We start from the raw sequence: 12,038 nt of genomic DNA, 5'->3' as shown, positions 1-12,038 counted from the left end.
GTTTTCTATCTATGGAGAGTTATTTATATCTCTTCCATCTCCAAGGTAGCCTGCTGGATCACAGCAATTAGCCAAGCAGCAGAACTCTTCTTTAAATCAGCAACATGAGCATCAGAGAGGCTGTGAAGCGAGAGAGGGAGACGGTGGCTGTGATGTAATACCTTGTGTAATGTGAGTTACATGTTTATTGAAGTACATGCCTTTTTTTTTCTACTCTTAGTGATTGCTGATTGAAAAGGTTGCCATGACAAGTAGTTAAAAGGTTTAACATTTATCGCAGCCAGTAATACATTTCATTTGTGTGGTTGATTAGTAATAATTGGAGGCGTCTATGTTGGAATGAGCTGCAACAGCCACCATGGCTGCAAAAACAAAAAAATGAACACATACTATAGAAACTCAACTCAAATATTTGAATCTCAGAAAAAAAATCCTATGTTAGCAGCAATTCAGAGGTGTGGAACCAGGCCACTTTAAAGATCCAGCTCTGCATAACCCTTTATGCTTTTATTTGTCTTAAATTCTGAACTGAAAACTCAGTGTTCTGACTTGTTCTACTTCACTCTAGTGAGAGAAAGAGAAAGTACACTTCCTGCTGTGCTGGGGTCAATGTTTACATGCGGGGAGTGATGTGGTCAGAGCCTAGAATAGGAAGTAAAACTTACCTTTCATCTATATATATCTCGAAATAACACATAATTAAAGAACCCCACCAACCTGCCAAACTGCTCTTAAATTCTTTAATTCACGGTGCTTGAACTAATCTTGTCAACAAAAGGAAAACACATCAAATCTATGCTATCTGTATTGTGAATTCCATTGTTTTTTAGTTTTTGTAAAATACATTTTCTTAGAATTTCCACTCCTTTAGCCATGATTGTTCTGTTTCTATGCAGGTGCAGGTGGAGTGAAAGATTAGCCCACAGTGAGAAATAGTTCCCATTTGAAGCCATGTTTACAGTTTTGTTGAGCCATTTTTTTCCCTTCACTAACCATCTTGTCATCACATTTTAGCTTGTAACTAATCATGGGTGAATGCAAGCACTACATTCATGAACATAACTATGTAGCAGGCTGATATTGAAACAAAATATTACAGGAAATGTAAAACTTATTTTTAATTACATTTCAGTGATATCATAGTTTAAGTATTTTCATACTGAAATTTGATAGTAATATGTTTTTTTTTTTAATTAATATATTAAATTAAAATATTTCAGAGATTCTACCACAAACCACTAGAGGCAGATTGCATACCATCAGTGGTAAACTTACCATAGTTTGAGAACCAGTGTTCCAAAATGATAAAGTCCTTTTACTGAGTCATTAAATCACTGTTACAAGTTACAAATGGCATAAAAGTCCAATTTTTTTGTCAATCAACATTCAATTTAAAGTTTCAACAATTCACAATCAGACGTCTTCAGTATTTTCAATTTCCATCCATTTTCCAAAATATCTCTTTGTTCAGTGTGAAGAAAATTGCAAGAAAGTTTGACATGTTTCTGTCTGATTCAACCTGAATAAAGTTAAGACCAGGTGCAGGGCGCTAATCCACTATCCTCCATGGGGAACGTGACATATTGTATTGCATAAAAGTGCAGGCTTTGCATTTTCACTCCTGCACATATGACCTTGGCATGGAGTCAACAAAATGTCTCAAGGTACAGCAAAGTAGGCGGAATGAGTTATAAATCAAATCCCTCAGACTAAGCTGTGTGGTTTAAGAGCCCTCTGAAAATGGCTTGTTTAATCTCAGACTTGTTTGACATTGGTAATGCATTACAGTATCCTCCCGAGGTTTGTGGTCTCCCGTACTTGAAGGCTTGACAGGAAGGCAGCAGCAGGAGTGAGAACAACTCCATCACACGAGCATAACTTTAGTTTTCTTCCCCCGTGTGTTTGTCCTGCAGGTCTACAGAAAATCACAAGTTTGTGAAGCGTTTATGTTCTGTAATATGCTGGTACATGCCTTTACTGTATGATTCACTGCTGGAGTCAGGAGCTGTGCGCCGTCCCTATCTGCCAAATTATTTTACTCTCACCATCTGAGGTTCAAAGGCGAAGTGATAGTGTGTAAATGAGGCCTGTTCTTTGATCAGTGGTGCCAACACACTAATCAGATCAAATGGGAACGCTGACAGGTTCTCAACAGAAGCATCATTAGGTTAGAATGGCCTCAGTAGCGCCATACCAATCTTCTTTCATCTTGAATTTGCCGGCTACAGTCTGACCTTTCCCCTAAATGAGACACTGATGTGCACGTTATTGTAGTAGCAACTACCATTTAACACAGCTATGGGTGGGCATGACAGGCAGCGTAAAAATGTCCTCTTTCGAGCAGGAGCCTGTCCTCATTTTGGATATGATAATGCACGCAGAAGCAAGAGCAAGTGCTTTCTCTCTGAGCTTTCAAAACACACACTTACTGCTCATTAGTTGCCTGTCAGCTTCAGTTTATAAAGCTGATGGCGTCTGCTTTCTGATTCTTAAGGAACAATAAAGCTCAGCACCCAGTTGTCCAACTCCTATTCAGCAACAACACCGTTACCTCAGAGCCTCTATTGAACTTTGATGCTGAGTTGCACTTTGAGACAATGTCTGATGAGAAGAAAGTGTTTTCCTTTCATGCTACACATGATTCCCTCCCGATTCACAGACTTGAACCTGCAATCTGCCACCTGCAACCCTACTCATTTAACCTTCTAGTAAATTTACAAAAAATGTCTAGATGTCTGAGTTTACCTGAGCTAAATTTGGTTGAAGAGGCACGTTTAGATGTAACCTGTTGTCACCAGTGCTTATAGCTGTTCTGAATATCTACGCTCGAGGGTCGGACGAAAACCACAGAAGGAGGCAAAAGTCACAGAAAGGGGAAAAAATTATATAATTACGCAATTGGGCATAACAGCCCAGACTTCCAAGCAGTGTCTCCTTGACTCATGGTGTTGCACTTTGTTGTTCACACGAAACTGACTGAATTAGCAGTGTGAAGAATGAAAATGAAAGTTTCAAATCCGGCGCACTTTCTCACCTTCACACACCTGCCTAGTTTCTACATGAAATGGCCACAAATGTCATAACATCGGTTTTGGAAAGTTACAAATATTTTTGGTGCAGCTTACCCAGTTCCAGCAGAAGACCTTGGAAAGATGTGATTGTAAAGGTTTTCAGATGTTGTTTGAAGATCCATGAGGCATTTTTAAACAAGATGAACCTGTGACCTACGATAGGTGCTTTCAACCAAGAGCTATTTGTCCCAGAAAAGTTGCATGCTTCCTTCACAAAAACAAACTAAAAACTGTTTGAGAGCTGTAGTACCAGCGCTTACAATTTCTTTGTGCTAGCATGGGGTATCTAGGTGTAGTGTGAACCTAAGGTAATCAGCTGTCCTGACTTCAGTGGGGAGTTCATTCCACCACAGAAAAGGAGCCTTGACGAAGATAAGCGGCAACAAGGTCCTTGGTACTAGACGAATTTCGACATGCCCAGCACCAAATCACTGGGTTTCCATGATTACATGTATCTCAAAAGGTCAGATGTCAAGTCAAATGTATTTGTGTTGTCCAGTATCACTTAAAATGTCTGAAAGGACCTTGCAGTAACCATTCCTAATCAGCACAAACTCTAAACTGCCTAAATAAATGCCACAAAATACCTTGTTTTCACCCTTGATAATCAAATAATGCATTAAATGAGTTAGTGCAGACACATGTTTCTGCAAGCTCCTGTATATTTATTGTGTTTAGAGACAGCAAGAGCCCATAACTCTTAAAACAGACAGTTGTGTGTTTGACAATGTTAGAGGCATTTGTGACAACTCTGTTCTGTCAGTCTTCTCTTTTCTTTTGCCTTCACCGCACCACATGTTCTAAATTGATTTTCCAGATGTATGAGGAACCCCTTCTGCACACCGTCATTTGCTCTTAAATCCTACTTTACAGATCTGTGCATGTGGAAGACAGAGGGAGGGAGAGGGACTGCAGAAATGCAGTGCCAGAGGTAAGAGGGAAGGACTGAGTCAAACAGAAAAGTTGTAACTTTGTTGACATCTGATACACATGAACTCTGACCTGCAGCTAAGCTGAACTTCTGGTGGGCAATCAGCAAGCAGCAGCCTCATTTAGGCATTCAGAGACAGATGAGGGTTGACTGGGGAAATACCTCATCCAGACAAGAAGCTTTAAAGCTCCAATCCGTCACTGGACGGCTGGTTTGCTTTAAATTTTTGCTAATAGTGAATATCTTTTAAAACTAAATGTAAAAATGTTTTAAAAGCTATCTCCCCAACTGTGTCAGGAAGGGAAAAAAGAGATCCCACCCGAATCACCTACACTGCCTCAAATTATCTTCTGCATCACTGCTATGGCAGTAATTCTGAAGCTTGGCTTTAGCCTTTGGAGTGGCTCTATATCAGGTGTCTGTACCGAACAAGCTGCTGAAGTGCTGCTGATTGGATCTAAAAAGCAAGGCTTTTTTTTTCAGCCCTGATGAATGGCAGTCAGGAGCCTTGGTGATCCACAGATGCCCTGGAAGGGTTGATGCTGCCAGCAGTGTGGGGCAGCGTGAGAAATAACATGTCCGACGGCGCACATGAGTGATTCTGCAAGAACCGTCGAGTCAACTGAGCTGATTGCACAGATCTTTGGGGCTCTCCACAAATATAGTGAAAGTATCTGCTATTGCATCAAAGTTTAAAGCTGTGCTGCCCCAGTTGGTTACCACCTCAACACTCGACTGTAGCTGATGTAATCAGAATCTGCAAAAATGCCACAGGCTTTGGTGAACACAAACTGGTGTATAAAAATAATACCTTTTATCTTTAGTTTTAATCCTATTATTTGTCATTTCAATTTTTCTATTCATAATTTTCTAATTAGAGAGAAAGTTTATCCTTTTATTCAGAAATGTCTGTCTTTCTGTCTGCTGCACATTTACTAATTCACTTACTCTTTATGCTTTCCTATTAAATGTTGATAGTAGGAAATTGCTCTGGTGGAACTCCATACAATGAGACAATATAGGATATAAAAATAAACATAAAAGCACCATCACTAGAAGATAAGACTTAAAACACAAAGAGACAAGAAAAACTGGTAGATTGTTAAATCATTCGAGCAGTAGAGTGCTCAGAAGACTCTGATGTGCTACATCCAGTGCTGATATATGATTTAAGTGCTTCCTTTCTCCTGACAGTCCTAGAAAGTTCTTGTTCATCTGAGGACACAACAGCATCAGGGAGCTTACTATTTCTGGGTGAGAGGTCCTACAGGAAAGAGCTGTCCTTATAAGAGGGGAACATTTTAAAGAGACCCAACAGGAACACAGTGGGATTGGTTGGCCATAATTTGTTGTGCCTTTACACGGAGAAAACAGCGAAACCAAGAGAGTGAATCCAAGCCTTGAAAGAGCTTTGCTTGTGAGTAACCTTTATTGTTTCTGTAGAAAGTTACTGTGATTTTTCTTCTGGATCTCTATAAGACTGAAATAACGCCTCTTACTTTGCAGCTCTAATCTGTTACAGTGTGCAAAAATGCTTTACGGAACTTAATGTGTCTGCCCTCTTCACAAACATTTTATTATGGCTTCTTTCAACACATTATCAGTTATTAGAAAGTTACAAGCTGCCAGCTTCATATCTTGTTAAACCAAATTTCTGTAATGGAGGATGTACACCTCCTAACCCCAAATGAGCAGATTTCACCCCAATCCTGTCCTGTCCATTCTCTATCCATCAAGCCTGTTTTCTCTGTTCATGCTCACCATCATCAGACCCTTTGAGGGTAAACATCTTCTCAACAGGGAAGAGATCGAACTTTACATGGTCTCTTCTTAAAAAAAACAACAAAAAAACCTTTTGCCTGTTGCTGAAGGCCTCAATGGGAATCCCTAATTGCAAACAATAGCTGTCTGGACACTGGCGTTCCCTCTCAGCAGGCAAAAACAAGCCTGCTATTATTCAGACTAGCAACAGAGGCGATGGGGGCCGTCCAAACTAGTATCAAACGCTTGTTATCAGCGTCATAAACAGGGACAAATGTGTTGGAACAGAGGACCGGGTCATGACATAGTCTCCTGCTGGCTGGAACCACAAGAGAGCGAAAGCAGAGGCCGAAAAAAGAGAATAATCACGCTTGAAAGCTTGTGAGTAAAAATGAATTATGAAAGCAGGTGGTTCACTCAGCTGTAAAAATTTGACAATGGACAGTAAATCAATGCATTAGGCTAAGCAGTCTTGTTGATGAATTTTTTTCATTTAGTGGGAATGAGCAGAAATTAGAATTCTCGGTCGTGTATGCTGGGGAGCTAATTTAATTTCTTTTTAAGTTAACAGCTCGGTGATTTATGGTATTTGTGAAACAGCCAAAGAAAAACTAATATTTAAGTCCTTAAGTGAAAGTATTATCACATGTATATGCATCTAAAACCTCAAATGTTTGGAAGTCCAACCAGTTCATAAAAATAAACCGTCAGGGGACACCAGCATGGAAACCATTCAGCCTAACACCTGTATGTAATCTTTTCAAATACACTTTAAACTAAGAATTCCTATCAGCTCCAGGATAAATAAATGAAATGAATTTATAGCCTTTACTTTTTACATCTGTAATTCCACACCTTTGTACATGTATAAAATTGCCAATCATGTTTTGACGTGGTGTTTTAGTCACAGCGAAGGTGCCCACATCTAAACTGTTGCTCTGTGATTTGCCCTTCTACCTGAGTCCTGTTTTTCCAGTCCCAGAAGATTATTTTCTTAGCTGTGACAAGGGCTCTTTAGGCAAATGACTGCGGCTGCTGCTGCAGCTGAGGTTTGCCTCTGTACGGCAGGTTTCTGTTTCTGCATTAAGCTGGAGGGTCAAACTGGAGTTTTGTTCCAATTAGGCTCTGTTATCTTTACCTCACCTCGGAAAGAGAGGTTTTACAGCAAAAAAATAGTTCTAGCAAAAATGTATGAAACACAATCTGGTTTGAAAGTGTTGGCAGTCAAAGAGCTCGAGAGGATATTTGAATGTTTGTGACGGTTCCAATGACTGCAATTTAAACCCAGTTGCTGCTCGTAGTGTGATGGACATTATAAGTGACAGTTGGTCTGGTGTGAAAGAAAAGAACTGGCTTCGTTACTTTTTTATTTGCCTGATGGGGACCGGCTGCAGAGTGCTAATGAGGAAGAATTTAGAAGGGAAACGTGTCATACAACCTCGGTCTTATTTTCATAGTTTTGGCTTCATCTCTATTTGTAATGAGAACACTGTCCTCACCAAGTAAATTACTGAGATCAGTGGAAACTAAAATGAAGTCAAGAAACAGACAGTAAACACATTACATTATTTGGAGAAGAAAATGAAGTCGAAAAGTGAAATGGTTTTTGAAACTGTCCGTTGTAAACAGTCATCACCACAGGCTGACAGACTCGTCAACACTGACCTATTATAGTTGCTGCACTTACGTACGTACAGTTTTTCTGTGTAATGACCGCACTAAACAACCCAGCATCCCTAAAAATAACGATTCCACATAATTTATGTCCCAAAATTCAGTGCTAGAGCAGGATGCCAAAATACTGTTTCCATTGAATGTATCCTGATATTTTGCAGAATTGTCCATTATCAATATTCATCTCTGTTTCTCTATTTGTAATTGAACTTTCAAGTGGACTCACTTGGTTTTACATCCAAATAAAAAGGTTTGAATAACTGTGGTAAGCTGTTGGCTGACTGCCCATCTTGCTTAAGTCCCTGACATACTTTCCGCGTTCCATATCTGCGGACGTGTATCAGTTGTGTGGATGCGCAAGCAATTCCATTATTACAAGTGAGGGTCCGTGTCGGTCAGGCGTAATGTACAACAACATTATTTGCCAACTGCCAATAATATCAGGAAGAAAAGGCATGCACAGTAGGAAAGAAAACAGCGACCTCACAGACATGGGCGGATTTTGACATTTACCTCACATGGCCCAAAGCTGACCTGCAAAAAGTATAAATTGGGCTTTTAGGATTTAGTCACTATGTTCCCATGTTACCACTGATCAATCATCAATCACAAAACAATACATGCAATACTATATTTTTTGCAAATCAATGCAACAAAATGAAACACCGGTAAGGAAAACAAAGACTAATGACATAACAAATATAACAAAATCAGTGAACATTTAAGGGTACTACATACTTCCACTAGATACGGTACCAGAGAACCAGCATCTCAGACCAAAATCAATGAGTGCTATGGTCCACCAGACTCCATTGGAAATTGGATCTTACCTTCTGACATCACGCTCTCCTTAGGATGCCATAACTCCACTATATTGTTAAATAGCAAATTGTTGTTTGAAATATAATTTATAAAACCTTTAAAATTCAAGTTTAATTGTACTGCTTGTCATCACAGAATGTTTCAAAAAGCCTCTGCCTCTACAGAACCAGTCACAAAACAAAATAAAACAACCAGGAAGTGAAGCAGAGGTGACAATCTGACATTTACCAGTATACATTAACAGGATATTTTAGCTGTGACGGTTTAAACAAGCAAAGTGTTCATCCAATTTACATAGCTAATTGAAGTGTATTAAAGCTTGCACTGTGCACCCATCATTGTGATTGTAAATGTCAAGTTCCTGTAACTCCCCCAGCTTTCCTGTAGCTCATAACCTTGCTAAGCTCACTGTCTGGCTGTGGGTCAGTAGGTACAGTCGGTCGTCCACTAATCAGAAGGTTTGGTAATACCCCGGCTCCTCCCTCTGCATGTCTCTGCTGTGACATTAGTGTGTGTGACGTGTGTGAATGAGATTAGTCAGTTGAGTTGGCACCTTGCGTGTATAAACGTGTGTGAAAGGGTGAATATGAGTGCTTTGAGTGGTCAGAACACGCAGTCCCCCCAAGTTGTTTCAGAACTTTTAAACACAAAAGCTTCGAATTTATCGAAAACACAGCATGGCTTGAGGTTCCTCAGTTAAGTGCCATCAATTTATGACAAATTCCCAAACACAAATAACCTTTGCGGGGCAGTTGTCAAGCAATTTGCTTGTGTCCAAACCACAGTGGTATCGGACCAATTGGTGTCCAATGAGAATCTGGAGCAGGAGCTATGAGTGTGGTTCAACGCTAGGTGTGCGTAATGATGTGTGTAAAAAGTGACTGTTCAAAAAATACAATGGAGGCTGCTAAAGAGGTTAGCGTATGTTGCTAGGATCAGGACTGGAGAGTATTTCTTTACTGAAAAAAGAGAAAAGAACGGCAATGAAGCCTCTTTTCGATGGAAAACATGTCTTCGCTCTTGTCCCGACTGGCTTCTGTAAGAGTTTGACTACGCCATATGGTTTGTTGTTGGGATTGGTAGTTGGTGATAGACAGATGGTTCTTCCAATCACCTGCTGGGTATTGTTTGAAAGTGCCTGCCATTTTACCAAACAGTTTCCAACAATAACTTTCCTACAGATACGTACAGACAAAGCTGAAAATTAAGCGAAATTTGACAGAATTCGTCTGAGATCTGAGAGGAAACACAAGATAAGCTGCAGAATACACAAGAGAAGCAATCATTTCAACAGCCCACAATTGCAATCAGTCAGTCACACACGCAGTTTCACATGATCTATTCAGATCCCTCAAACTCACACAAACATGCAAACACACAGATTCATTTGTATATCAATCAAAAGCCATTCACTCCCTTTATTTTGGATTTTTCGCCTGATGATGTAGCATTAACCCATCTTCAGTAATGACACGCCTTCCCCCCTTAACTCTCTCTCACACACATCAGCCACAGCCCCAGTCTTTCCACAATGTTTCTACCTCTCTAACTCAAACACATGCACACTGATATGCTCATCAGCATGGTAACAACACCTCATTTTCCAGACAAAATTCACGTCTTCCCAGTTTAAATCACAAACTACGGCTGCAAACAGAGAAAAAGCATCTGAATGAGATGCAAAAGATTTATGCTGTTTATGAATTTAAATTCTGGAGAGAGGTATGGTCACTTTTTTATTCACAGGAAGTGGTGAATCAAAATTATGGCATGAAATGCAAACGTTTTTATAAACAGCAACAAGAAATAGAAAAAGATGCCTTGTAATTGTTTCCCTGACGTGTTTGAGACCAGCCATGAATATGTGCAGTTTACAGATGTCATTTTTCAGGATATTTGGGTTTCAAACTTGAATTTTCAATCAGCTGCTTTTCATTGCTCGCCATACAAATTTGACATTACTCATTTTGTTCTAGGGGTATGCTGGAAGAATCCTCTGAGTCAGGGCGCTGTCAGTGTTCATACATCAATGTTGTGTTTCAGGTGACCAAGTTTTACCTGACAGATAACTGACAGGAGATTAACTCCTCCCCGTAACTCATATGAATAGGCCACTTGATAAACTGTCTTTAAGTTTTGATTCATGTTTTGAAAGCAGACCAACTGTTTCCAACAATGACTTCCCAAAGCTTTAAAATGTCAAAATAATAGTTGTAAACTGTGATTTTCACTAAAGGTTTATTTTGTTTTATTGTCCAGTCTTCTAACAAAAGTGTCTGCTTCCTGTTTTCCTGAAAGTGTAATGTACTGATAAACCAGGAATAGCTGAACCCATTTCAGGCTGGCAAAACTCATCTGCACTCCTGGCGGCCCGAACGTAATGCGGCGACCCTATCTTCCTGAATGGGACAGTTAATGATGTGTGACCAATGGTTCAGGCAGGGAAGGACAGTAGTGTCCACAAATCGTCCTGACACTAAATACACCAGAGAGGAATAAGAATAGGAAAGGACCTCAGAGTCAGTATGAAATCTGCCTTGGACACATGTGAAGTAAAATTTGGAAATATGTACTGTAATTTCTCATCTCTGATATATATATATATATATATATATATATATATATATATATATATATATATATATATATGACTGTGAATTTTCCATGTTTGGCCAGTTTTTCCTAGACAATCCTAAGCACCTGCTGATCTTCAGATGTCAGTGCTTTTCAATCTGGGTCTTGTGTCCACACATTCACACAGTGATGGCAAAGTCCATCAAACAGAAACTAACGCATTCACACACTGATGCAAAGCATCTGGAGCAATTCAGGGTTCAGTGTCTTGCTCAAGTATTCTTCGACGTGTGGCAGCAGGAGCCGGGGATTAAACCAACAGCCTTCCGATTAGAGGGGGACCCACTTTTCCTCTGAGCCAGAGCCGCCCACTGCAGTGAACAATACTTGAAAAATACTTTTTTGGTAAGCATTCTACCTTTATCACAAATGCAATGAAACTGTAATACAATTACCTGATCAGCCCAAGGCCAGTATTAGAGCAGATTCATCTTAGTTTGAGCGTTAGTGTATATCTAATCCTATCTAATGAATTAATTTATCTCTAATTCACCTGTACTGCTCTCAGCTGTGACTTAACTGTTAGCTACAATTACCTGTAATTGACATACTGTGTTGGCTATACCACAGCCTTGTGGTGGGAGACCTGCTCTGTGCTCAGATTGGTCAGGAAAGGTCACGGATAACTCAATGCACCTTTAGAAATGTATAATAATGAGGCTCATACTTTTTCCTCTTGTGTCCAACCTCCCATCTTGCAAAACAAATACGAGTGAGTCACAGTTCTCCATTTAGTCAAAAGTGAAGGAAACAGGCAGCTAATTTCTCCTTTTCCCACAGCCATTGACTAATTTCTTGTGTGATTCAAACTCAAATTAGTGACAGAACGATGTGAGGCATCAGACAACCATTAGTGTTAATGTGGAGTAAGAAGCGTTGCGAACCATTTGAGGCTTATTATCTTCTTAACAATTTCCCGTAGGCACAAAACGTGATTCTGGCAGCTTCCCACACACACACACACACATCCCAAAGTTGACGAAACACACGACATAGCACTCAATATGAGCTCAGTTTCATCCAATTACTTTACAGCAGTTTCTCTGGTAGTACATCTATTTCCCCTCCAATTATCAATCATTTATTTACTGGCCTCATCCTGATGTTGGCTTTCCCCGTAATGCAGTGGAGGAAATCTGGAAATG

The 12,038-nt window shown here is 39.8% G+C and overlaps 1 protein-coding gene across 5 annotated transcripts in view; it reads right to left on the bottom strand.

Moving 5' to 3' along the window:
• Nucleotides 1–12,038, bottom strand: part of htr4 (5-hydroxytryptamine receptor 4) — a 196,291-nt gene that overhangs the window by 95,874 nt on the left and 88,379 nt on the right. The gene's annotated exons all lie outside the window — the stretch shown is intronic.

The sequence above is a fragment of the Dicentrarchus labrax genome, unplaced genomic scaffold (genome assembly GCF_905237075.1).
Source record: "Dicentrarchus labrax unplaced genomic scaffold, dlabrax2021, whole genome shotgun sequence".
NCBI classification, from domain to species: domain Eukaryota; kingdom Metazoa; phylum Chordata; class Actinopteri; family Moronidae; genus Dicentrarchus; species Dicentrarchus labrax.
Note: the sequence above shows the minus strand (reverse complement) of the source record. Positions and strands in the feature narration are given on the sequence as shown.